The 27,700-nt window shown below is 46.7% G+C and overlaps 1 protein-coding gene across 23 annotated transcripts in view; it reads right to left on the reverse strand.

Moving 5' to 3' along the window:
- BIN1 (bridging integrator 1) overlaps positions 1–27,700 on the reverse strand; it is a 556,732-nt gene that overhangs the window by 13,981 nt on the left and 515,051 nt on the right. The window lies entirely within an intron of this gene.

Raw genomic sequence — 27,700 nt, forward strand, 5'->3', positions numbered from 1 at the left:
TCCTGGTTGTCATCGACACCTCCTGGTCCACGTGGCTGCAGAGACAAGCTTCACGACATCACCTGATTGCTTCACGAAATCGCCTGGATCCTTCCTAGTTCCTTCCTGGTCACTGGCTAGTGACCCAGACTCTGTCCCTTCTGCTTTCAGGTACCCTTCATCCTCGATCCGCTCTTGGATCCACCCGGACACTTCTCTCCTGGTCGCCTGCAGCATCTTTCTCCAAGGTTCCATAGGATTCAGCGACGAAACCCAACACACTGACACCTATGCACCCGCTTCCTGTGGGTGAGGTAACACGAGTACTCCGGTGCTCCTGTGGGTATTGACTATCCTAGTGTCCCAGTTTTCAGTAGCTTTCTCCTAGTCCATCCGGATGTGTCCTAAAATAACTAGTTTCCATTTCTTTGGTTCTCATTCTAACTCTATGGTAACTCGTGTGTGTAAAGACACTGCACACACCTCCAGTGGGCCTCCTGCTTCCTATCCTTTGGTAGTACAGCATAGCCCCAACGATTCCCTAGGCCTATCCATTGTCCATGACGTGGTTCTTATACCACTATTTTAGTATATGGTTTAGCGTGCCCCTAGGGCCCTACTGTATTTTGTGCAACTTATTGTATGATAATTAAGTATCTTGTTATGTGCTTGTGCCTCTGACCTCATAAAGAGCTCAGAGGGGTTGTTTTAGTAATAAATACATATATATATATTTTATATATAACCTGTGTGGTGTCCTTTCATTTGATATTCAAGGGGTTACATATGGTAAAACAGCTGGCTTCACATGCCCTCTGAAGTTTTAGCCTAAGACTGCTTTGTCCATGCTACCTCTAGAATAGCTGGTCTATAGGGTTGACTTTACTACCATTACCATAAGGGTTGTTAGGACTGATACAGGGTGCCCACTAGAATAGTGGACATTACATATCAGGCCAACTTCTCACAACATCCAGCCTGCATGTCTGCTGAGAGAGGGGAGAAGACTGTCTTGCCCTACAGGAGGAGAAACTGTCTTGGAAAGAGCAAGGGCCAGCACGTACATGGGGAGTGTGGAATGTCCAGGGAGAAGATAACTGCCTGAGAGGGATCTGGGATAATCCTGGAGCCTTCGGACCTCCACAGACTCTCCTTCCAGTTCCTAGCAGGTACATAGATCATACGATATCTAATGGTATAATCTGAGCTGCAATTGCGTTACATCTGAAGTAGGTCGAATTGCTCAAGGCTTGCGAGGGGCTGAATATTCGATCTACTGAGGCCCCATCGGGACTGAATCTGCGAAACGGTCAGCCTGGACAGATATGGCTGCACTTGCTGTGGGTGAGATATGGACATTCCAGGTCACTGCAACCAGGTCCTGAGCATGTTTCCAGTCCTGCCCATGTTTCGGGGTCCTCAAGCAACCTTACTGAACTTAGTGCAGCAACCGTGAACGACAGCAGGGCCCAGGTATTGAATGCAGCCCACACCCAACCTGATAGACTGCAACAACAAACTGCCAGTCCTCTGCGCTGTTTCACCAGCATGTGAGAGAATATGCCGGGGAGTGGAAGACAGCAGCTGAAAGGACTCACAACGGTCTTCATACAAACGAAAGAGTAAAACAACCCGACAACGCATCTGGGAAACTGAGTGATTGAGATTGAACCGGAGCGAAATTTACGCTACTCCTGATTGTTCTAAGAGAAAGGGTGACCCAGAACTGGGGACAACCCTGGAAGGGGGGCAGGCTGGATGGTTGCATCACCTACAGGCGAGAGCATCCAGAGACACAAGACTCCATTATATAGCTATTGAAGTGTATAGCATTGCTTACAAATATGTGATTAAAGTACTTTCTTACAAAAAAACAAGCACTGGGCTGACATGGAAATACACTTTATTGGGTCTGTTGGTTGATTGTAGAGCTCAGACTTTGAGCATCCCTGCACTATCTCAATGCAAAGCCTGTGACAGCTTGGCCTTGCTTTACAGAGTCAAAATGCAAAAGAAGCTGTACTTGTCCTACTATGCCTCTGCAACCACCACATTTGAGCCCAGCAATTCCAGCCTGCCCCGAGGTTGCACAAAAAGGGTACGACAATGCCTCTGCTCATAGAGCACTAAGGTCTATAGTAACTATGGTTCCCCTATTGGGAAGAGATTACTGAAGAAGGGGTGTGCACCACTTGCTTGAGATAGGTACCAGGAGTACTGCCTTGCATTTGTTAATCAAATTGAACTCTGAAGTATTTAGTTCTGCTGCTTGATTAAAATACTTTCTTTTACATAAAAGATAACTGGCTGTACATTAATTTATAATATTTGTTGGTTGACTGGCGAGCTCAGACCTCTTGCCTCCTATGCTGCCTCCCTGAGAATATGGACAGCTCACCCTTGCTACCATGAGAGCCCATTGTGGAAAGGCTCATATTTGACCTATTTTGCAGAGTCATAGTACAACGAGCCCCAGGATGCCAGTAGTAAACAATATTGTCCACCACAGTTTGGTTACAGTAGCCCCCGTCTGCCCTGTAGACCCTGAACAGGGCCTGGCAATGGCAAGTGTCTGGAGTCTATAAGAGAGGCATTGGTGCTTGTCCATTAACACACAACATAACAAATTAATCTACGCATGAAAATCACAGTGTTGTCTCTAAAATGAGAGCGGCGAGGTTGATAAATGAAGAGTGACAAAAGGCTGGTCAGGAATTAAAAAGTAGTCCGCTGTAATTAGCAATCAGTAAGCTCATGCTTGTTCTATCGATTGCTCTCATGCCTTGCAGTTCTTGATCATAGGACGTGAATCGAGGTCAGGAAATCAACTACCCCCCAATCCAAAATTATTTCATAGATGCCAAAATGGTGCAAATTAATTTCTTCACGTATGTAAGCAGATTTACTTTAAAATTATTAAAATTAAACTCAAGCGTTGCTCTATGCATGCATTCATTCTTTACCACAGAACTGATGTAATTTATAGAGAGCGTCCATGGAAACTGTGAGCAAGCTGTGCAGTCAAAAGCTAATTCATACTTACTGGTAAGACTAACCTATTTTCAAAGCCGACCCCACAAACATCTATTTAGCTGCTGGTTGCTATGGCTTTAAACATTTGTCCCTTAATAACGTTTGACAGTTGGACAAAACAGCAGAACCTACAGCTGACTCTAAGCTGAGCACATCAATCATAAAGTCCCATATGTAGTCGAGTCCTGTGCCAGCCAACCACGGGACCTGCTACAGATCGGTCCCACTGGAGATCCAGAGACAAAATTCACTACATGGGTGGAGGCAGCACCAGGGATGAAGTCACAATTAGGCCACTTTATTTCAAATGTTCTTTATTAATCTTCATAAAAACACAGGACAACAGCCAACGCGTTTCGTTCCTATTAAAGGAACTTCCTCAGGGCAAGAAAATGTAGACTTGTAAGATGGACCAAAAAGTTCTGGCCTGCGAAATAATAATCCCGATCCTAGTATCTATTGCAAGATCCAAAGTCTCTAAAATATCTGAAATATATAAAATAAATTCTTATGCAGGCAATTTCTCCAGGCTGATCCCGTGAGCATAAAATGATGTGCCCCCTGTAAAAACTTCCTGTATGGTGTGGACCTGTGCATCTTTGCAATATCGTTTTATTTTTCAGCTGCTGGCTCCGAGCCAGTGGGGCGACGCTCCTTTACCATTTCGGAGGAGCTACCCCTGATAATGCCTTGCCAGCTTTTTATTGGCTGCCATGGAATGGTTCAGTTTCAAAGGAAAATTACCTTCAACAAATTGAATGATTTGAGTCAAAGACGACTCATCGGGTGATCCCTAAAAGTGTATATACCACTTCCAAGAGCCTTCTGATGAACAGTGCTGTTAGAAGGTGGTTCTGACACTCTGGCCATTCGGATTTTTCGCTTTTTGAGCACCTATTTGTTGGGTTTTTACTGTGAGAGAGCCTCATAATTTGGGCCTCACCCACAGTGAACTCATGATGAAAGAGACTGCATGTGGGTTTTACTGGTGTCCCCCTAGCTTGACTAGGCCGCTGTGCAGCAGCGGGAGTAAGGGGCACCCGGCTGGTTACATGCAGACATGTGTACATGCGTGTGCACACGTGTACTGGCTGCACAGGGGAGCTTCACGGTGTGCGCAGTCCAGAAGCAGCTACAAAGTGAATGGTGTGGCAGGACTTATGCAGAATTGGGAGGTGACCTGGAATAGGCTTTATACACTGGGAAGAAACATGCCAAGGAAAGTCAGTGTGTTTTACTGTTTTTCACTTCATTATTCTCCTATGGGGATGTGGAGCCCAGGGGCTAGTGACCCTTTACCAAGGCCTACAAATTCCAGACATGGACCGTAACTGGTGTGAGAAGAAGTATTCTGCAGAGTCCAAAGTCATACTTGTACTGCTTTTGGGTCAGCCAGAAATATTCTATTTCTTTGAGTCGGCTCATAACCAGGGCCTGGCTGGGGGCTAACTCTCAGAGGCCCAGCCCAGCATATTAAGCATTCAAAGGGCGAGGGCCTCCACGCCAAGAGGAGAAGATGGGCGGGGCTATAGGTTCATCCATCAGTAGCTGACACCTGGTGCCAGGCACCAGGCAGCTCTGGAGGGAAGGGGCTCTACGAGACCATGTGGCAGGAGACCCTGGACGACGCCATTTTGAACAAACCCAGAGGCCTGGGCAGGAAGGAGGGAGCAGGGGCAGAGGAGTGATGTGTCGCTGTGTGATAGGGCAAACAAGAGACTTCCTGCCAGCCCCTCCCCAAATCTTTAAAAAGAACTTGCACAGGAAGAGGAGCTCTCTCTGGGGTGTGGTTTGCTGAGGCGGAGGGTGCTGGAGCCTGGCGCAATGAGCATTTGGAAGGACTGTCCCAGGATCCTGAACAGAGCCAGGGAATAGTCCAGAACCAGTGAGCAGAAGCAGGAGCCTCTGAGCAGGGAGAAGAGAGGTACAGGAGGAGAGCCGGGCGAAAGGCTGGCACAGGGAGCCAGTGAAGACAGCTCCCTGCTGAATCCACCCTCCGTGTGACCAAGAGGGCGAAGGAAAGTGCTCCCAGTGGCTGGGGTGCGCCATCAGAAGTAAGAAGAGGCCAAGATCACCAAGATCGGACCCCTGGGGTCTGAGATATGCCCCCCAGAAGGTAGGCAACCTTTGACCTCTGCCATGACAGACGACGAAGCGTGTGGGGCTCCGCCGCCGGTCCAAGATGGGCCCTGTGGTGGGTCAGGTCTCAGGGGCTGCGCCCATAAGAAGCAAAGCGGGGAGAGCCGTCTTGCTCCCCGTGAAGCTGGTAAAAAGGGGTGCCAGGAGCCCACCCGGCCCCCCGAGAAGAACTGGAGCAGGGAAGCGCCGTCCCACCCCCCTGGAAAAGTGCCAGGGGCTCAGGATTCCAACTCGGAGCCCCATGTGCAGTGGAAGGTGGGGAGAGCACCGTCGCGCCCCCGCGAAGAAGACACTGGGGCCCGGGATCCCAACTCGGGACCCCACCAAAGCCAGGAAGCGCCATTGCGCTCCCCATGAAGATTTGTGAGGCGGGGGGCCAGAAGTTCACCCCGGCCCCCGGCGGAGAAGTTAAGGCGTGGAGAGCCGGTACGCTCCCCGTGAAGAGGAGTAGGGGGCCCGGGACCCCATCCCCGGGCCCCAAAGAGACGAGGAGGGGGGGGGTGCCGCAGCACTCCCCCGAAGCTGGAGGGAGGCAGGGGAGAGTGCCGTCGCACTCCCCCGAGTCCGCCTGGACCGGCGGGAACCTCCCTGTCTGCCTGCAGGAGCGGGCAGACCAGAAGACGAGTGCCGGCTCCCACAGCAGCAGGCAAGTGTGCTGGCCGGGCAGGGAGCCGGCGGGAGCCACCGGGTTGGGTTCCCCAGGTGGCTCTCCACCGAGGAAGCCAGACGGGGTCCCCGGGTGGGACCGGGGCCCCAGAGAAGAGAAGTGGTGCACGGGACCCAGGCCCCTGAAAATGCAAAGATCGGCCAGGGGTGGGCTCCCCGAGCCGTAAGACTCACCTGTGGGTCCGGGTGGGACTGGACCCTCCAACGGCAGGCAGACCGGGCAGGAGCCCACATTGCAGCTCTCCCCGGAGCAGCGGGGGAGCTGCTACTAGAATATTCAGGAGCTTCCATAATGCCTTGCAGGCCAGGACCGGCCTGCAAGGGCAAACGGCATTTCCTCTGCTTGTGGTGGCCCCAGGAGAACAGGGTCACCACCACATATGTATAAAGGTGCAGGGGGAGCTGCTGGAGAAGCGCAGTCTCCCCCAGCACAAAAATGGAAGTCCCTCCCTAAGTCTCATGGGGACTTGAAAAGGATAACCCCTCAAGGGCTCAGCCAGCATGTTAACTCTTCCTGGGCTGGAACTTTTGTTCTACAGCTGGAAGAGAAGTAAGACGTGCACCACAGGATGAAGGACTGAACTGGGGATGTCTGGAGAAGGGCATCCCCTGGAGGTGAAGAGGTGTAATTGCACCTGTACTGCATTTATTAATGTTATTTCTTTCAGAGGGACTGAAGGTACATGTGTAATGTGAAGTACCTGTGTAAGGGGATGTCATAAGCAAAGTGGGGTTATGTTGCCAGGCATTCCTGTTAGGGTGTCTGGCTGTATATGTTTAATCCTGTGATTTCATCTGTGATGCCTTTAGGGGCTGTAATTTCAATGCATTCTAATGATCCAGAAAGGTGCTGAGTACTGTCTTTCTAAAGTGATGCTTAAACATGTAGTCTTGCTGCTGTGCTTAGGTGAAGAACCCAGACTGCTAGCCCTCAAGATGTAGAGGTGTATACTTCATGGTCAGTAGGAAATGCTCAGTCAGGGTTGTGTTTCACCAGGGCAGGTGTACCTATTTTAAATGCTTGTTGAGGTAATGGGGTGGGTCGCCATTGGGATGATACAAGTGCGCAGGGCCCTCCCTCCAGGCTATGTTTAACTAACTGAATTTGGGGGCAAGATGAAGTGCATATATGGGAGTGGTGGTACTAGACCCCATCCTCCAGCAGGAGGGGTGGAGATGTTATGCAATGTCACAAAGTAATTACAACAGCTTATGTATATTTGTAAATTGGTGCATAGTATTTATTAGTGTGTGTGTTTAATAAATGTTCTCTTACTTTTATAAAGCAAAGTACAGACTGGACAATCAACTATTGAGTGTTATTGCTGCGCACCTGTCATGGTGGTTACTAGCCCACACCACCTCCCTTGAGTAAGCCTCAGACTGCTCTGCAACGCTACCTTCTGAGAGTAAGGCCCTACAATTGGGTGTTTTGTTCCCAGTGAAGGTCGAATGTAGTCATGATATTTGTGCAGGCCTCACATATACTGCCTCGTTCTCCAACAAGTGCTCTGTGTTGTTTAACATGTTGGCTGTGGAAGCTAGTCATTTTCACCATGTGACGGAACAGATAAATTACTTGGAGGCTTCCAAGTGAGCTGGACCATCGGCCATAGGAACCAGATCTCAGGCTATTTGTCAGGAAGGACATAACACAGTACACAGAACTTGGTGTCTCAGGTAGCTGTAACAACGAATCCTTCGAGTTTCAAATAGTTTGAAGTGAATGGGGTTTTCTCCAAAAATCAAGAGAAAGGTTCCCAGTGCATCACGTACACAGACTTCTAACATTTTATCATCCACTGACTCAGAATAAGGAACTTTGTACATAAGCATGTCTGACACTTGAAAGACAACAACATCATGATTCTAGACTAGGACAGACTCGGTCCACTTGAAAGCCATTATTAAGAGGTCCATCAGAATCACGATTCAACTAATAAACGGTATTATGGATGATAAACTGTGTGGGAATAACGTACCTCCAGAGTGTCCCCCCCCAGACACATTTTGCCAGGATAAAACTGCTGTAATGTGCATGATGAAAAGAGTCCAGAATAAGGGAAAACATCAATCCCTGCAGTCATTCCCCACTCCTTGGAAACAATCCGGAATGCTGCAGTGTTACCATACCCTACAGAATTGGTACCTTGAGGCGCAGTAATACCAGTGTGGTTCCCCCGCACAACAGGTAATGAGGAGTCAAAGAGCCTTAGTATCCTCCTAGATCTCATTTTAAACAAGCCTGCTATCCTCTCCACCACAAGTGTCAGTTGAGACCACACTACACTAGAAATGATGAGGAGGACTTCTTTTTCTCTAAAGGACAGTTTCACTTTTCGTATAGATGGGAATGGCAGGTGGGTCAGTCTTTTTCCATATTGAGAGAGAGAGAGAGAGAGAGAGAGAGAGAGAGAGAGGGTGGTAGGAGATATGTTAGTCTGAGCCGTCCTCCACAATGTACAACTGATGTAAGTGGAGGATATTGTAGAATAGCAAATAATTAGCATTCCAAAACTGATAACGCTCTAGTAACACATTGACTACACAACATAAGCAACTACCCACTGGAAAAAGAAACTCGAAAATAGACCTCAACCGGTCTTCAATTGATCCCAGTAACTACAATCGATCAAACTATCAGCTGCATCTCTAAACAATGGTGGTTGCTCCCAAATAGCATTGAGGAGTGGGGTGGGTGGTTTAAACCCCCCCCCCAAAAAACACTTACCTGCCGCCTGGCAGCCCACCGCCTTTCCTCGGTCCTCTGTGTCCTCTTCCTTAATTCTGCTTAGCAGGAAACACTCACCCAGGCTCCCCTGACCAATCACAGCGCTGCAATGCAGCGTTGTGATTTGTCTGAGTGCTGTGGTTCGGCGCTCAGCCAGGGAAAGGGAAACTGGGGCATGTTCTCCACCCAGGCTGTAATGCAGCCTGAATGGAGAACATGCAAAGTGTGCATGAGTGTTTGGCCGGCCTAACATTCATGCTCACGTGGTGTGGGCAAACCTTGCTATGTAGGTAGAGCAGACACGCCCACCCGCCCACAAAGCTGACGCCACACAGAAAAATAAGTGATAATAACATCCAATTATTATCATTTTATTTTTACTTTTTCTGCGGTGCTGAAGGCAGGGGGGCAACGCGCCTCCAACTAAGTGGATGGGCCATCCCTGCCTCTAAATGCCATGGGTACTGCCCATTCTGCTTAAGACATGGTGACTATCGAGTGGCAGAGACCACCTCTGACAAATTTACACTCTAGATCAGATTCGTCCAGATGCAGGGTAGGGTGCTTTGAACGAAAGATGCCAATGCTAGAGAACATATTACAGGCAATTTAGCTTCTTCGTTATTGTTCATTTCCAAATCAAATACTCTTCAAATATAATACCAAACATGTATTTATACAAAGTAGAGGAACATGAGGCCATCCCCAAGTTGTTTTACACAACCAATCCAACTTCAGAATTTTCTGTAGCGTTTAATCCAAACATTAGTGCGTTTTTAAAGTGTGGAACCATAGGCCATGTCCCTTCCTGGCAGATCTGTTTGAAAGCAGTGTTCGCCGCATGGCTGCAGTAGCTGCTTATCTATTTGTAAAGAAGGCTGTTACTTTCCCACAGAGGTCTGCTTCTTTCAAAACAACAAATATTAGACACAATATTATCCACCAGGCTAAATCTTGTTTTGACCGAGTTTGGCTTATGGCTTTGATATTTCAGAATACAGTCAGTTGATGGGAACATCTGAATGATTTTGCACTTCCACTGCAGTAACATGTCCATTTCTGTCCTAAATGATTATGGCCTTCTCAGTTTAAGTGATGGTGTCCAAACACAAATCAACCAACTCAAGCAAGACATCATGAAAATTCAAGCATCCGTTTCTGCACTTTAGATTGACTCTATTGACCGCTTTCAAGTGTTTAACACCTGCCGTGCTCATGACGAGCTCAGCTCGTCATGAGGCACCATTGCGTTGTGCTCACGGTTATGACGAGCTCAGCTAGTCATGAGCACAACGCAATCGTGCCTCATGACGAGCTGAGCTCGTCATAACCGTCGCAACGCTCGCACGCGGGGATAATTTCCCTGCTGTGCTGAACGTTCGAAAACGGGCGTGGTCATGACGAGCTCCGCTCGTCATGAGCACAGCGCCACCGTGCTGCCTGACGAGCAGAGCTTGTCACAAGCACGGCGGCGGCGCTGCGCGCGGCCCCCCTCCCTCCCGCACCGCAGGGACATTAGCCCTGCAGCGAACGGGTTAAGAAAACATATAGCATACCACTCGTTTGAACTAGTGGGAAACACTGCAATCTGAACGCTCCTTTATTAGGACACAAAAGGACATGAGACAACCTTTCTCAATTCTTCTGCATCAGATCATACCAGAAGCCCCCAAATTGTGGAACAGCTTCGCTAAGTCTTAGTAGGCGGTAGAGAAAACTCACCTTTTTGTCTCTGGTTGATTTTTTTGAAGTGTGCTTGCACTGTTAATGGCTGTTTTTTTTAAGTGAAGTGTGCTTGCACTGTCAATCAATAAAAGGTTAACTAGGGAAGGTCAAAGTCTATCTACTGCATTTTGTTCAAGCTCTTGGTTGTTGGGCCAGGAGTATCATTAACTTTGAAAAGCAAGGTTAAGAAGGAGGAACCGAAAACCAAAGCACACAGTAGGCCTAATGGAGCCACTATAGACTGCTGTGAAGATAGCGGATATTGTTGCAGTGGAGTGATTTTAGTCCACCCCTTTTCTACAATGATCATCCAATATGGAGCTAATGGAGGCCAACATTTCTTTTAGTGGTTCTTTTTAATCACTGGAGTTTTCGTTGAGTGCATGAGCCTATATTTATTAATCAAACCTATGGGACTAAAATGTCCCTATGCTTGATCATTTGATGTAATAGAGACATGGGAAAAACAGAACAAAGGTTTTAAGCATCCTACAGGACCTCTTACAGAACAGGCACTGCCCTCGTCATGTGCTGGCTTATTCCAAAGAGGAGGAGCTTGGAATGACAAAAGAATTGCTTATTTTGTCATTGTCCAATGGGGATCACTGATAACACTTTGGCGCAACAACCGCAGAGAGCTAGGAGTCCGGTAACAACTCCTTGTATCTTGCAGAAGGATTCTGTGAAGGTATTCAAATGCCAGACAGGCGATTTTCAAATCAGATTTGCCTTTCAGAGGCAACTGGTGTAGTTACTGCTGAGATGGAATGAATCCACAAACGTCAGTCCGAGAGCAGAGATTTTGCCTTTCTTGGAGCTGGTAAATATTAACAATGGACTACTGCAATGCTCTGTAAACTGATCTTCAGTGTTGAAGGCCATAAGGACTTGTTCCTCTGTGTCCAAAACAAAGGAAGCATATTTAATGCATGGTGCTTCTACTAAAAAAAGGATTTAAACAATATTGGTGATCGGTGGCATTTCAGTGTCGGGAAGTAGTCTATCTACTGGACCCTGGATGATATTGTAGCATCTCAAGCTTAGAAAAGAGGCACAAGAGAAGGCCAAATTGATTTCAGTGGATGACATCCAAAGGCAACAACATTCATTATAGTGGCATTGAGCAGTAAACAACTTTCATCATGCAGTTTTCAAAACTCCCAAGCAAATCATGTGCATGTAAGGGAAGGGTCAGAGGAAAGGGTGAATAAAGACAACAAACCAGATGGAGATTCTTCTCAGACTAAGAAGTTCATTCAAAGTCCCTGGAGCAATATGCGAGGGTGGTGCTGATTTAGTGTTAAACTATTTTAAAAACAGTAGCAATGAAGCGCTCTAGTGCAGGCTCTCTAAATGGTCACCATGCAGGACTTGGAGAGTAAAGGAGCAGGTTACGAACTGAAGAGACTCATTTTATCTTATTAATCCCTTTTTCATAACGCACTTGTGCGCTGTATTGCATTCAATCGACACTCCATACGGCTCTCATCCTCTGTGTCAAAATATTCTAACAGAGTCGTTGCCCAGGTGCCTTGCCAACTAAGGGTGGAGTCACAGTGTATCCCATGACTCAAAAGACTTTCCTAGAAGAAAAAAAACTTGCAAATGTCTGAGACTAGCACTAGAGGGCTAGAGTATGACAAATATGTGAATCTACAGCTCTGCATGCTACAAACAGATGTCTGTAGGTTTAGTAACATTTTCTGTTCATATAAATAGACCCACAGGCTTTCAGGAAGGAGGGTGGGCGAATGCGAATCTACAGCACTACACACTACGAACAGAAGATTAGAGGGTAATATTTTCTGTTCATAGGTGTTGAGGTAGATGTATATGCTCTGAATACACTGCAAAACAGTACTCTCCTGCAACCGAGGGCTAGTGTGAATGGTGCAGACATCTGAAAAAAGGTCTTTAAAACAGTTGCTGCCTTTTTGTGTGTAGTGTGTGCCCCGGCGGGTAACAGAGAGTGCTCTTTTGGATTTGCAATAGCAAGTTTGTATACATTTAAAATATCCATCTTCCCAGCCTTACAAATAGGATGGATTGTATGTGGTTTAGCCAAGGCTACAAACAGTTGGCCCACTTTGGGAAAGAACTTCAACCTGGCCATATGGTACGAGAGCCTGTTGGACATCTGGTGTGTAAAGGGCTCTTTCTGCTACTGAGTCTGGTTGAGAAAAGAAGAATGGGAACTCACTGGATTAGTTTAGATGAATGGGGAGGAACTTCGGGTTGGTTATAAGTACAACTCTGTCCCTGTGTACCTGAAAGAGGAGTTCCTGTAGTAATCGGGCCTGTAACTCACTGATGTTTCTTTAGAATGTCATAGCTACAAGGAAAGCTACTTTTCAAGAAATTAACTGGCAAGGCTAAGAATGTAAAGGGCTCAAAGGGTGGACACATGAGTCTATTAAGGACCACATGGAAATTCCACACCAGAGAGGGGGACTCTGAGTGGTATGATTCTTTTGGGGCCCTCCCTAAATGATTTATTTACAAGGACATCGTTTTGCATGTAAGCGGCTAAGGCTGATACATGGAGACTTATAGAAGTATATTCAAAGCCTGATATCTGTAGATGGAGCATGCAACACATGACGTCTTCGACTGTGGGTTAAAGAGGGATGCAATAATGGAAGAATCTCTTCCATTTTTTTTGTAAAGCAGGCTGGTGTACTAGGTCTGCGGGACCCTCACAATAACTCTATGCACCCCTGCAGAAGTTGCGGGAAACCGAATTCTAGAATCTCAGGTGCCAGATTGCTAGATTGAGTTGGCTGGAATCGGAGGGTCTGATCTGACCTTGGTTCCTGGTGAGAATGTCCAGCCAGTTGTGGAGCCTCTCATGCGGGCTAAATGACATCTCAAGAAATGCTACATACCATGGTTGTCTTGCCCATGAGGGGGCTACCAGGATCAGAGTGAAGATGTTAACCATGTGTGGAAGGAGCGGGAGAGGTGTAAAAATGTAAGCAAAGATCCTGGACCAATTAATTCATAGTTCTCAAAACACAAAAGGAGAAGGGGAGTGTATGCCACCACACATCTTCCCAAAGTAAAGAACCAAAACATAAAGGTATGGTGGCTTCTAAAATGCTATTTTTATCAGTTTTATGGTACAAATCACTGATACCTAAATTACCAAGATTCTGGCATGGATAGGGGTATGCACAGGAGGAGAAAAAGGACCAATTTTATTAGAAGAGGAAGCTTCACTCACTAAATGTGACATGCTTCATCATAGGCTACCACTCCTCACCCTGATAGGACAATACCACCAGAGTGGACTTGACATCCTAGTAATCCCGATGGAGGGAGTTCTTAAATAAGATAATTTCCTTGACTACTGAGGTGTAAGTGTGAGGCTGTGACCAACTGCTCCCTCCCGTCCTCCCAGGATGGCCCATCGAGTCACACCGAAGCTCTTATTGTGTGTGGCTGTCTAGAGGGAATACACAAAGCCCACCTCTCACCCTCCCCAGACATGCATCACAAACAGGGAGCAGGGACCAAATGGACTAAGTAATAAAATGCAAACTTTCTAAATGTGGCATATTCAGACTTGCAATTCAAAGTCTGACTTTACCACAAGCTGTGATATTACGTTGGGAGTCCAGAGACACAAAACTCGAAAAGTCTATCTCTCCGCAACTGGGAATTACACTTATAGAATGTAGTAAGGTAATCCCAAAGTTATCCTATGGGAGAGATCGGCCTTGCAGTAGTGAAAAACAAAAGAGACTTTTTCACCTCCAAGGAATGTAAAACTTAAATGTTCATGTCCTGCCATTTAAATACATTGCACCCTGCCCTGTGGGTTGTCCAGCGCCTACTTTAGGGGTGACATATGAACTGGTGCTAGTTAACCTTGTAAAGTGCCCAGAGGCCTAAAGCCAGCAAAAACGATGTCAGAAAAGTGGAGGAGGTAGGCATAAGTGTGGGGGGGGAGACCACCCAAAGGCTGTCAGGTCTAACAGGCACAAAGTTTGAGTATTTTGAGGGCGGCAAACAAAGCTATTGTGGAATGCGCCAACGTTGGAAGTAAGCGAGTAGGACTTGGGGGAGGAGTCCCCACTCTTAATTCTGCTGATGCAACCCATCAAGAAATGTGATCAGACCCCTTTCCCTGATGCTGCACTTGTGCCCACCCACATGCAATTCAGTGCGAGGACGACACAGCCATGAAGGGAAGACAAGGAGCACTTTGGGGTTGGCATTTTGATGTTCCAGAGGCCCGACGAGGAGACCACTTGATTTCTAATCTCTTCTGCCTCACAGCATTAGCATCCCTCTCCTGCGGACCCGCACACCACCCCGCTGGTAAATTTCGTCTTTGTTAGTAAGGGGCCAGTGGAGCACACATTTAAAGGTAAATGGAGTTTACAGTTCTTCTGCCACTTTGCATAACTACTTTTGCTGCCTCCCTAGCTGTAGTCAGAACGCCCAACCTGCGCATGGAGACTAGCAGGTATTGGTATACGGCAGGGCGACAGGCTCGTGATAGGCTGTGGGTGCAACAGGTATATGGCTTACCTTGATGTGGTTGTGGGTTTTGGGCTACAAGCTATATAGAGGGTTAGCACAGTATCTCGGACTGGAATTATTCCAACTGTCTCTGAAAACCTTCTGCAGTCGCAAGAGGAGAGGGCAGACTGCTACACCCTGTAGCGTTGTTACTTTTTTTGACTACTGGAATCCATTGGGAGTTCAGTTTAGACTGGAGCAGTCTGAGGCTAACACCAATACTATAACCAAGGCCACACCATCACAATGCCATCGTCATCACCTTCACAGATAGCAACCAAGCAGGCACGCAAGCAATAATAATTCAATTGAGTGGTCTGAAGTAGTGAAGGAGTGATCCCACAGACCTGCCATCATCATAATTCCCACTCCTACAACAGGATCAAGAGGGAGGAAATAAATGGGCAACATTATTGATACTGCCACTGCTACAGTTGGAACTGTACTGCTCTGTGGACCTTGTTTGTTGGACTTCTTTGCCCAAGTCCTCAAGCACCCAGGCATCATCTCCATTGTTCAGACCTTTTCTTGCCTGTGCCCTGCTGGTTGGAGGCAGCCTTGGTTGTTGTTTTTCTCCCCCTCTGGTGAGACTCTTTTGGCCCTGAGTGCCCTTTCCACCAATTCTGGGAGGCGTATAGCATGCCATCAACCAGGAGACTTTGGATTATTGTTTATTATTCCTTATATTGAGTGGTTTGTTCCTTGCTGGTTGCATAAACCATGGGGAAAAGGAAAGCTGAAACTGTTAATATGAAAGGTAAGCACCTCAGGTCAAACAGCATAATGTTGTCCTTTTTGAATAATGCAATAGGAATCCTCTCAGAAGAGATCTTCAATGTTGAGGTATAATCGGGACGAACATTAAATCAACAGCCCTTGCCCCCCTTACTCCCACATAAGGGTTAGATGCGAATTCCACGCAGATACTGACACAATCCATATCTGAGGGCAAAACACATCTTGTCCTCGAAGCCCAAGCAAACACCGCTTTCGCTCTTGCACTGGTCGGCGGCCAGTACTCCCACAAGCCTGCACATACTAGAAAAAACGGCAGGGCAAGACCCAAAAACAACTAGAGTGATATATACTTCATATTGTAGTCAGTCTAGTACCATAGGGAGTAGTGGGAGAAGGGGGAATTTGCCATCAGTAACTGGATCATGCAACTCGATAGATGCCCTAAAAAAGTTGAAATCAAATGTAAATAGGGTCATATATTAGAAGGACTTGTAGATGGTCTTAGTAAAGAAGTTGGGCTCTTGCGAGTGCACTTGGAATCTCACTCCTTACCCAATGATCCGCCCCCGTAAACCACCTCTTTGGGCCCCATTGTATCTACTAGTTTGGGTACCCGTGTTATCCTGAATCTTTTGGCCCAATCAGCTCATGAAGAGTGGCCCAGGGTGGAGGGTAAATGCCCTGGCAATTCTATTGCTGGGTCTAATCATTGTGTAGCTGGTCAGAGGGCTTTGCTTTCTTTGCACTCTCCAAGGGTAGGAAAGGGTATCCAACCCTTCTAGGGAATAAGCTTTCCATCAGGTCTGGGGTATTAGTAACCATTCTTCGGAGGTCGAAGGTAGAATGTTTGAGTCCCCTGTGTAATGAGGCAGTTTTAAAACTCCCACCAGCATGTACACCGTACATTTTAGAACAGGTGACTGAACCCCCACTAAAAAAGGCTGGAACCAAGTCATATGAGCAAATAAAAAACAAGGTGGTACACTGATTAACCAAGAAACTTTCTACGTCCCAATCCCAGTGGTTATTTGAGGAAATCTTTATGATTAGGCAAACAGGGTAAATCTGAAACAGCCCCAAGGGCATAGATGGTGATTGCCTAGTGGTTAACTTTGCAAACTCATAGAGACCAGGTTGTATCCTTAGTACATTTGTATCCCTTCCTTTTTCATTTGGATCAATAGCGGCTCTGCCCCATGTCTTTGCTATAAGTCCATTTCAAGAGAGGGAGTGGCCAAAGAGGAACACCTTTTTCCAGGTAGGGGGCAAAAATACATAATACGCACACAGCTCCGTTCACTAGTGCTCCTATTTAGTTGCAAAATCAATTTGAAGCACTATTGGGACTGAATGAGTTGGATTGACTGGTCTAGACTGAGGCTGATATTACCTTGCTTTGTGCGAACCCCAGATACCCCTCAAATCACAGGAATATTTTGAGTTGGAATACTGCTGGCATTCAGGGTAAAATTGGGGTTTTCCAATATTGTAGACTTCTTTGAAGCCCACGATATTATCAACTTGGAGGAGACATGGGACTCAAAAGGGGAATTATTTCTGGAAGGCTTTATTCCTTTAGTATCAAGGGCATACCCTCTCTAAGTGGTAAAGCCAGAGGGGGCCTGATCACTCGTGAGGGTGGGCTTAGCCAGCAAAGTTAAGATGATCCCTACCGACTTTTCACACTTTTTGGCAGTTCTATTAATATTTTACCACTAGCAAAATATCTTACTCATAAATATATATAACCCCCTGTATGGCAATGAGGACCCAGACATTTTAGTGGAGGTTGGGAGGTTTCTTGATGCTTTTCTCTCCTCTTCCTCCATTAAAAACATTGATTTTATTTTTGCTGGAGATAAATTTACGCATATGTAAGGACTGTTTTTATATGATCTGAAGGGGCTCCTAGTTGATCAGGTGCATGTTAAACACTCCCCAAGGGACTACCCTAAATGATCTGGTTGCAAATTTTAATTTATGTAACTTACTTTGTGCGAGCACTGTTGCAACCGGATGGTGTCCCTAACTTTAAGAGTCAGGGAGCAAGATCCTTTATTGATTATATATTCGTATCTAGGGGGTGCTTTTACTCTGATAGATTTGGCCCCTACATGGAATTTGCAAAGTGATCACAATCCTTTGACTGCTTCTTTTATGTGGGGGGAAAAAGCCTGGGGGGTACAACTGCTCTGTACCGTTTTTTTGTCAAAACCAAGGATAAAGGGCATAGAATCAAATGAGGGACACATCATCCAGGGGGATTTAATGCAAATATGGTAAAGTTATGTCAAATGTTTAGGCTTTCTCTTGATGACACAACCCCAGATTCAAATATACAAAGCGCTTATAACTGTGTGAGTATGTCAAGCAGGCCCTCACTCGCCTAGTAGGTCCAAAGCCCTGTAGGTGGTTTGATACAAATTGTACAAGGGCAAAGAGAGAGCCCTTGTTCTCTCTTAAATGTACCACAAGAGATTGGAATGAAGTCAAGAAGTACAGATCAGCCAATAAATAAGCAGTTACAACTAGGAAACTGCAACTTAAGGATGAGTTATGGTCAGACCTAGTAGAGGATAGTGTCTCCAAAGATAGCATCAACATTTGGGTATTATAAACCATTCGTTCCTTAAGGAACTTCATCTCTAAGACGAGGCCATTTCAGTGCTGGCACAGGCTTGGATAAATCACTTTTCAGTTCTTTGAGTGTGACGCTTAACCATCTGCCCCAAACCCCACTCCTGATTCTGATGCACTTAAACTTCAGAGGGCAAAAGTCAAAGAGGTCACACTAATACTCCTTCAAGGCAAGGCCCTAAGCGCTTATGGTGTGCGCGGTGACCTGTTGAAAATGTTGGTTGATCTATCGGCTCGTGTTTTAACACTACACATAAATGTGGCCATTAGAGGTCCGCACCCAAAGGCCTAGAAGTGTACTTTTATAATCACAATTTTTTTTTAAAAAGGGGACAGGCAGGATCCCACATGTTATAGACCAATATCGTTAATCAATATTGAGGTGAAGGTAATAGGGAACGTTATATTGTAGAGGCCTTTCAATTGGGCCAATGAGAAAGGGACCCTCTCAGACTTGCAATATGGTTTTAAATCAGGGCGTAGCACAGTAGAATACAATCTAAATCTGTACCCTTTGACTCACAAGGTCTAAGGGGGGCTCGGTCCATCTAGTCTTTATGGATCTCAGCTAAGCCTTTGACTGTGTCAATCGTGACAGACTGTGGGCTGAGCTGGGGTGCCTGGGGGTGGACCCCACTCTCAATTTCATGAGAGATTTACACAGAGATCTCACACAGGTGGTTTAATTTGTCGAAGATGGGGAATGTACTCAGCCCTTTGAAACAAATAAAGGTGTTTGTCAGGGCTGTTTTTTTGCCCCCCTCTTATTTATTATGTATATTAATTGCCTAGAGGAGGTCTTAACTGAGATTGAAGCTGAAGTCCCTCAAGCAGGGGGCAGAGCCAAACCAGTTTTATTATACGCTGACGATGAGATTTTAATTGCCCGTACGGCAAGGAGCCTGTAACATCTGCTGATGTTGATTTTATGTGTAGCTTGGACTAATCCACAAATGGAAATTTTGTCAAATTCCGTTTATTGAGTTTTATTCAAAGAGTACAAACATTTCATAGGAAACCAAGCCTATATTGCGTTCAAGCTTTCTTAACAGGAGCGTAGTCCGGACATTAGGTAGCTATAGTATAGACACAGTTTCATAATACATTTGGACAGCTCCTGTGAGCCAGTTCAAAGAGGAAGACCATGCATGGCTTCAGAGAGTAAGCAAATTGACCATAAAAAAAAGGAGTAGGTGCAAACCCCCTCTATAAGCTTCTGGAATATTTGAACGCTTTCAGTGGTAAACCAACCAACCCCCACTGGGAAGTGAGGCAACATGAATAAAAGAGAAGAAAGGGAAAAGGATAAAAAAACAAAAGGGTACCACTAACAACCATACAGAGAAAGGCTCATAAGCTAATATGCTGATGTGGGGAGGGGGGATGGGCGGGAACCCCCCATACCCCCCCGCGGGTCAGAAGGCGATAGATGGATGGGAGTATAAGATGACGGGAATGTGGTCAGAGGCATAGTCTTGGTCACCATATCCCATACCTGGAGGGTTGTTGCTGTAGGGATGCGTTAGTTGACCTGTCCTCCTTCTGTCTCCAGGGTAGATCCCATATGATTCTGCCTGTCACCTATCTGTCAATTTTTCCGACTCCCGAATTGACCATTCACTGAAGACCCGCAGCTGAGCCGCCCTATAGTATATTAGAAAGTCAGGCAGAGTGTGACCCCCCCTTGGCTCGTGACCTCGTCAGGAGGTAGTGAGAGAGCCGCGCCCATTGACCCTGCCAGATGAACTTGGTAATCATGGTTTTCAACTCGGTGAAGAGTCCCTTTTCAGGCAAGATAGGGAGACCATGGAAGAAATAAAGGAGGTGGGGTAACACGTTCTTCTTTATGGAGTTAATCCTACCGATCCAAGAGATATAAGTCACACTTTCTTAAGGTCAGTGACAAGCTGTCTAAGCAGCAGGGGGAAATTGGCTCTGTATAAATCGTTCAATTTAGGGGTGATTTGCACTCCTAATTACATAATGGCTTTACGAGCCTAGCTGAATGAAGACATCTCCTTTATCACTCTCTGGGTCTCAGGGGGCAGAGTTAGGTTTAGTAGGAAAGATTTTTAGAGGTTGACCTTGAAGCCAGACACCTTTTCGAACTGCTCTAGTTCCGGACTAATTTCGGATAAGGAGGTAACTGGATTGGTTATCGGTAAGAGAACCTCATCAGGGAATAGAGATATTTTGCGATCGGTTCCGAATCGAATCCCGCTGATCTTCGGGTTTGCTCTCACCCTCGCTGCGAAAGGCTCGATGCTGAGGGCGAAGAGCATCGGGATAGGGGGCAGCCCTTCCTAGCCCCTCTAGCCAGGGTAAAAAAGTCAGAGGCCACCCCGTTCACCAGGACCCTAGTTCTAGGGGAGCTAAAATTAGCTTGTACCATCCTTACGAAGGTCTCACTGAACCCAAATCGACGCAGAGAAAGCTGAAGAAAAGCTCAGTTGACTCGGTCAAAGGCCTTCTCTACGTCGAGTGACAGCAGGGCTGCTGGTATTCGTTTCTTCTGGACCTTATCTATAAGGTGGAATACCCTCCTGAGATTGTCATGAGTCTGGCTCAGTTTAATGAACCCTGATTGATCGGGGTGTTTGAGAGTAGGGAGGATTTTCTCAAGTCTAGAGCCAGAATTTTGGAATAGAGTTTTGCATCCAGGTTTAGCAGAGTGATGGCCCTATAAGAGGCACATTTTTGTGGATCTTTGCCTGCTATCAGGAGAAGTGAGATTAGAGCTTCACCCATAGTGGGGGACACTGCTTGGTTAATCGCAATGGTGTTAAAAAGGGTAGTGAGTTGAGGAGTCAGTTCAGCTGCAAAGGTGCGATAAAACTGTGCCGTGAACCCATCGGGGACTGGGGCTTTGTGTTGTTTGAGGGAATTGATGGCTGCCTGTATTTCCTCTGGGGATATGGCTCAGCTTAAGTCCTCGTTAGAAGATTCTGTGACCTGGGGAAGATCTAGGATGTTTAAGTATTGTGTTTGGTCAATCGCCCGGGGAGGGTCAGCCTGATACAGTGTGCTGTAGAAGTCGTGAAAAGCTCTTGCCTTCACCTCTTCGCTAGTGTGTGCAACCCCGTTTTCGCCAATAATTTGTTTTATATAGGCTTTCTCCAGTTTGACCCATAGTTGCCTGGCCAACACAGAACCTACTGTGTCCTTCTGCTCATATCTGCAAATTTGGAGTCTCAGAATCGTCTTTTCTGCCCTGTTAGTGTAGATGGTGTTTAATTTCCCCCTAAGCGCTGTGACAGTTTGAAGGTTCGGGGCTGAAGGTGTATTCCTGTGTGTGCTCTCCGTTTTGAGTAACTCCTGTTCCAAGTCTAACCGCTCTTTGGTTTGGAGTCTTCTGAGGAAGGTAGCTAGAAAGATGCAGTGGCCCCTAATGTGAGCCTTAAACGCATCCCAGTGATTTGCTAGAGATGTGTCTGCAGGGTCATTTAATGCGAAACAATCCCTAATCGCTTTGCGGAGGTCATCCCTATTTGATCTATCCTGTCATATCACCTGTCATATCACCTCCAGAAAGTACAATCGGGTCAGACAGCGGAGCCAGTCAGCTTAGTATGCAGGTCAAGGGTGCATGGATGAGATGGCCATAGGAAGGAAAAGGGCAGCTGTGGTTGCATGCAAGACTGACTGGCTAATGAAAATGTGATCAATCCTCGAGTATGGGTGTGTGAAAAAAAGGAATAATCCTTCGTGGTAGGGTTAAGGGTCCTCCAGATATCTAGTAGACCCAATTGTTGCATGGACAGCTTCAGTGCTCTGTAGAACACCCCCCTGCTCTTTGAGTGTGTTTTGTCTATTTGCAGGTCCCAGACGAGGTTGAAGTCCCCCATTATGACGATTTCCCCTGATGCAAATCCCGCCAAAGATTCCCGAAAGGAGGAGATAAAATCGGTCTGTCCTACAATAGGTGCATATACTGCTGCTATTGTGCAGGCCCTGCCTAGTAGTAGCCCCTTAACCATGATAAATCTTCCCTCCTTGTCGCACTTCGTAGCCTTGTGGATAAAGTGGGTGGAGGAGTGGAACAAGAGGGCGGTTCCATTCTGTTTTTGGGGGCTAACGGCCTGATATATTAGGGGATAGTGGCTGTGTTTCAGCCTGTGTTCTTCTCCCTTTTCAAGATGAGTCTCCTGCACCGCCACCACCTGCGGGCCCTGGTCCCCCAGAAATTTCCAGAAGCATTGCCGTTTGTTGGGGGAGTTGAGGCTCCTAATATTCCATGAAAGTAGTTTAACAGCCATCCCTCCCTTCATCCTGGTTCATGCAATAGCTTACCCTCCCCCAACCCCCCCCCCCCTTTATCTTTAGATTGTGATCCCTGGGTAAAACATGTGGTATCTTACTAAGAAGAACAAAAAACATGAACTGTGCGATGTACTACATAGTCCTAAAGGACTCTAACTTCAGTAGGTTGCTGGGGCAGGACCATTCCTGCACCCAGAGCCCCGCAGAAGCGCAATGTGGAGTCTTAACCCCAATAGGCGTCAAAATTAGTTTAAGTCATCTGGACTGCTTTTGTCCTCCAGTGCGAACTGGAGAGCATTCCCCCATTAGCACATAAAGCCGTTGAGGGGGAGACGTTCCCCTAACAGCGTTAGTCTCCATTTTGGGGGCCGTCATGTTTCCTGAGGGGGGATCCTTAATGTCCACGGTCTGCACCACAAGGCAGATCCTTCTGTTGCTCATTCGAAAGACCGAGTTTTTACACACACTTATCACAGCACATTCTTGTTAGCCTTAGTGAGAGTCTTCCATGTACCGAGGGCTCCCAGTCCCGATTACTTTCCATCGGTGGCGTCTTTTGGTGTTGTGTTCTTTTGCGGTGATGTTCGTCCCAGCCAGAGTATGGCTACTGCTCCCTCGACCTCAATAACATGGTGTTGTTTACTATTCAGTGAGAAGGCAAGGCCGAATGGGTATGTCCACCTGTATTTGATGTGGCGCTCCCTCAAAGAGGCTGTGATTAGACTGAATTTTCTGCGCCTTATCAGCGTGGTCTGGGTGACATCCTGGAAAAGTGCACAGGACGCGCCTCGATAGTCCACCTTGTCACTTTCTCGAGCTTTCTGGAGCACCAATTCTTTAGTCTTGAAGGAGGCGAATTTGGCTTAATGTCTCTTGGTCTGATTTTTTCCTTGTAAAGCAGGACCCACACCCTGTGGACACGCTCCAGAAGAATTTCATGTGCCCCCTCACCCACGATGCTGGAGAACAGGCCCACCATGTACGTCTCCAGATCCCTTCCTTCTCGTCCCTCCTCTAGGCCACGGAACCTTATATTATCTCACATTTGGCAAGCGCAAAATTCAGCTGGGCCGTGAGTGACTCTGATCCTTCTTCAAGCGACTGGAGGCGATCTTCCAGGTCGTGGTATTCCACCACGAGGTTGAGGGTGCTCGTCCCAATGTAGTCCACGTCAGCCTGGAGCTTAGTAAGTTTTGTTGCCATTTCGGATTTGAAGGTGTCGAAGGAGGCACGTATGTCTGCTTTTATGTTCTCCTGAAGTTCCCTTTTGAACTCTTTTAGAGTCGCCGGGAGGTCTTCGCGAATCAATCAATCAATCAGGGGCTGTAAAGTGTGCTACTCACCCGTGAGGGTCTCAAGGCGCTGGGGGGGTTCCAGGTCAGTCGAAGAGCTAGATGTTGAGGTCCTTCCTGAATGTGTGCAGGGTCTTGGAGCGTCTGACGTTCACAGGGAGCCCATTCCAGGTCTTGGCTGCGATGTAGAAGAAAGCTCTCCTGCCAGTACTGTTTCTGCGGATGCAGGGGTCCTCTGCCAGGACGAGGTCGGTGGAGCGGAGGTTCCTCTTGGGTACGTCGAAGGATACTCTCTTGTTGAGGTATTTGGGTACGATGTTGTTGAGGGATTTGTAGGCGTGGGTGAGGAGTTTGAAGGTGATCCTCTTGTCGACGGGGAGCCAGTGGAGGCCTCGGAGGTGTTGGGTCATGTTTTCGTGCCGTGGTGTCCCGAAGGATGAGTGTCTGCGGCGTTCTGGATGGTTTGGAGTTTGTGAGCACCATCTCCCCCGTTTCCTGATTTGTCTCAGTCACCTGAGCCTCTCCTGCTTAGGGGTCCCAAAATAACTTGAGACCTTGTTGGGCTGACCTTTTTCGGGTGACTTATGAGCAGCTCTGTATTGCCCTCCTCCATTCTCCGCTCGCAGACCTTTTGATGAGGTTGCACCCTCCTCCTCTAACTGGGTCCCTGGTGTGCCTCAGCAGTTAATTTCCTCAGCTGGATGGAGTGTGTGTCTTCAGGCAGTCATCATGTGCCCGTTGTAGGGATTACGGGCGCCATCTTAAGGTCAGGCAAAAGGTCAGACACCTCCTTCAAGTAGTCTCTTCTCCTCTACCGCACCACAGGGCCCATCAGTGTTTTGCAGGGGGATCTGCCGCAGTATGCTTGCTTTAAAATGGGGGCTCCCTATGCATCCTGTAGGTGTTCAAGCGCGCTGCTGAAGGGAGAGGGGGAAGGCTGCTCTCACCTCCTCATTCGTGTTGGGAGCTACTGCTCTGCATCTCAGACGTCTCTAGGGGTGCAATGCCTGTTTGGCAGCCCTTGTATGCTCAGTATGTTTCTTATCGCTGGGGGGGGCAGTTTCCTGACCTGCCTCACTCACCACGCGAGGCCGCCCTTTTGTGGATGCGCCCGCGCAGCTTCTTGCTGCCCCCGGGCTGGTGGCACTGACCCAATTCCACCAGGTCCGTATCATGTCTTCAGAGGGCTTAGGCGTGCTGGTTTCCTTCTCGTTCCCCCTATGACTATTAGGTGAGGGGGCGCTCGAAGGTTTGGGGAGGTCTCAGTTACGGCGGTGCCCGGTTGCCATGATATCTAGGTTGACACAAACTCAGCCAGATTCCTCTGGGCACTTTTGGGCTTGTCCCAGTTTGCAATCTTGATCGCAGGGAGATCTCCTTCTCTTAGAAGTCCAGTCCCGCCAGTCACTCCTCCATAGGTCCGGGACTGGGTGAAGGAAAAGGCACTCTGAGGGGGCTCTGGTGCGGAGCAAAGCAAGATCACGTCCCCGCGACCATGAAGGTTGGCCACCATAAAAAAATGTATAGCCCTCTATGGTGGTGGGTCTCAGAAATGTCATATGTCGTAATCCCTTTAGCTATAGGTCAGGTTTTACCCAGGGTGGAAATCTTCTCCTACCTGGGTTTGCTCCTTAATTTGGGTCTCAGCTGGAAACCTCTTATCTAAAAATCGAGGGGGCCTCCAACGTGTAATTTCTAGCCTTCACGATTTTACAAGGCGCTTTGGGCGCAAGTCCCCGAAATTATTACTTGATGTTTAGAAGGCCAAATAGGTTCCGATAGACACCTTCGGCAAAGAAATTTGGGGGTTTGCAAATACGCACTGTATTCAGGGGATAGAGAACAAATTCCTGAGAAATCTACTAGAAATTGGTCAAGGAATCCCTAACGAAATTGCACATGGAGAGTTAAGCATGCCATATATTGCAGATTTTATTCGGGTTTGTCATCTCTTAGGGCCCGATTCACAGAACTAACTTTGGACAAAATCCTAATTTAGTACAAAATCCAAATTTAGGACAAAATCCTAATTTAGGACAAATCATAACTTGAGACAAAATCCTAATTTAAGACTATTAAATGCCTTCTGTGAATACCAAAAATAGTAAGTTTAGGATTTTGTTGAAAATTAGTTCTGTGAATCAGGCCCTTAATGTGGTGTTCGGTTTGATATAAAGAGGATCATACTCTAGGATTGTTTTCTCTTAGACAATGTGGCTCATATTCCATGGTTACAATACCCAATAAAATTGTTTATGGAATTAGGAAGTCCAGGCCTATATTCCAACCCTGGAGGAATAACAAAAAAAGACCTTCCATGGGTTAAACAGACTTTTTGCCAAAGGGTGGATACTGAAAGGGAAAGTTCTGCCGTGACAAAAGCAGACTGTTCAGAAGTAAGCCCTGGTTTAATCTGTAATTGGATTAGAGCCCTATCACCTCTTGAATATGTCTAACAGGAAACTACGCCCTCTAGCATTTCTAAGACTAGATATTTGTCATCAGCTTTTGCTCCCAAAGGGGGCCTGGTATTAATTGCCCAATCTGCGTGTCTCTGGTTGTGATAATATTTCAATTTGTGACTCACTCCAATTTACGTCGCAAGTATATTAGGCCTCTGTTGATCCCGGGAAACTTTAGGCAAATCCGACTGGCAAATCTTTATTTACAGCTGCTAGTGTCACCAAAAGTATGTGTTTTTGTTTCTTGTTTTCTTCTGGTGTCCTTTCGATTATCCAATAAGTCTGCAATGCAGGGATTTAGTTAACGCTGGGATAATATGGATCCTTTTAGTTCCACTTATTTCAACTTTTTTTAAAATGTTCTCTATATTTGATGTAATTTATCTAAGATATTATTATGTATTGTTGCTACTATATATCGAGCGGTCTACTTTTAGATCTACTGCTGTTGTATGTGCTGTACACTTTTATACCTTAAATTTGAACAAAGTTTAATGAACTGAACAGATGTAACCTGCTGCGTAAATGTGCCAAGTCACTGTACGTCCCCAGAAGATATTCTGCCAGGAGGTGCATGTGGTGACCAAAGTCAGGTTTTCTGCCCTAGTTGTGTGAGAGAGAGAGAAAGGGAGTGCTACCGTTTTTGGAGGCAATACATTGCAGTCACATTGTCTGTTTTGATCAGGACTGGTTTTAACTGAAAAGTGAAAGGGAGACTTTGAAAGAGAGGTCTATAGCAAGGAGCTTACGGTTGCTTGGATGCGGCGCCCCTGGTATTGAGGGGTCCACATTTTGTGTATGGTCATAGCTGTGATGTGCTCCCTAAGCTGCTAGAATGTTGTCAGTGGTGATGGTGATAGATTTTGCTGTTCTATCACTGCAGAAAGTGATGGGCTTTGGCCGTGACCAACACAAGATCTTCCTAGTTACCCTCCACTTGTGACCATTGACCCTAAAGACATTCCTGTAGTGGACGGATAAGCAGCTAGGCATGGGGTACAATGGCAATACAAGAGGCTGTAATGCCTAAGAGCTGCATAAAAACTATGACTTGAGTTGATGGGTGGGATGAGAAAGAGGTAAGAGCTGTTGAAATGCCAACACTCTCCGCCCGACCAGTAGGTGAGGAAGGCATTGCACGCAGTATTATGGTGGTTGGAAAAGAGGCAGAGGTTACAAACCTTGTGTCTGTCAGATCACAGGTACTTTGCATGGCACTGGGGCAGTCCTATAAAGACATCCTTTGCATATATGTAAATTCTCTCCAAAGGTGTCATGGAAGATGATGAGCACACAGCCATGGAAAGTACCTCCCAATCTAGCAGTTGAGAGGCGGTCGACTAAAGGGTTGGTATTTGAAGTGTACTGACGAAAGCATGGATGACGAAAGCTTTTCTATCATTGGTGTTGAATTGAATGCTACAGCTACAAAAGCTTTGAATATCAACCCTGTCAAGTCCACGTCCGAACCTGATGGTGGCAAGCAAAAAGACAACCTCACATTGAGTCGA

Source organism: Lissotriton vulgaris, chromosome 2_1, assembly GCF_964263255.1.
Source record: "Lissotriton vulgaris chromosome 2_1, aLisVul1.2, whole genome shotgun sequence".
Lineage (NCBI taxonomy): Eukaryota > Metazoa > Chordata > Amphibia > Caudata > Salamandridae > Lissotriton > Lissotriton vulgaris.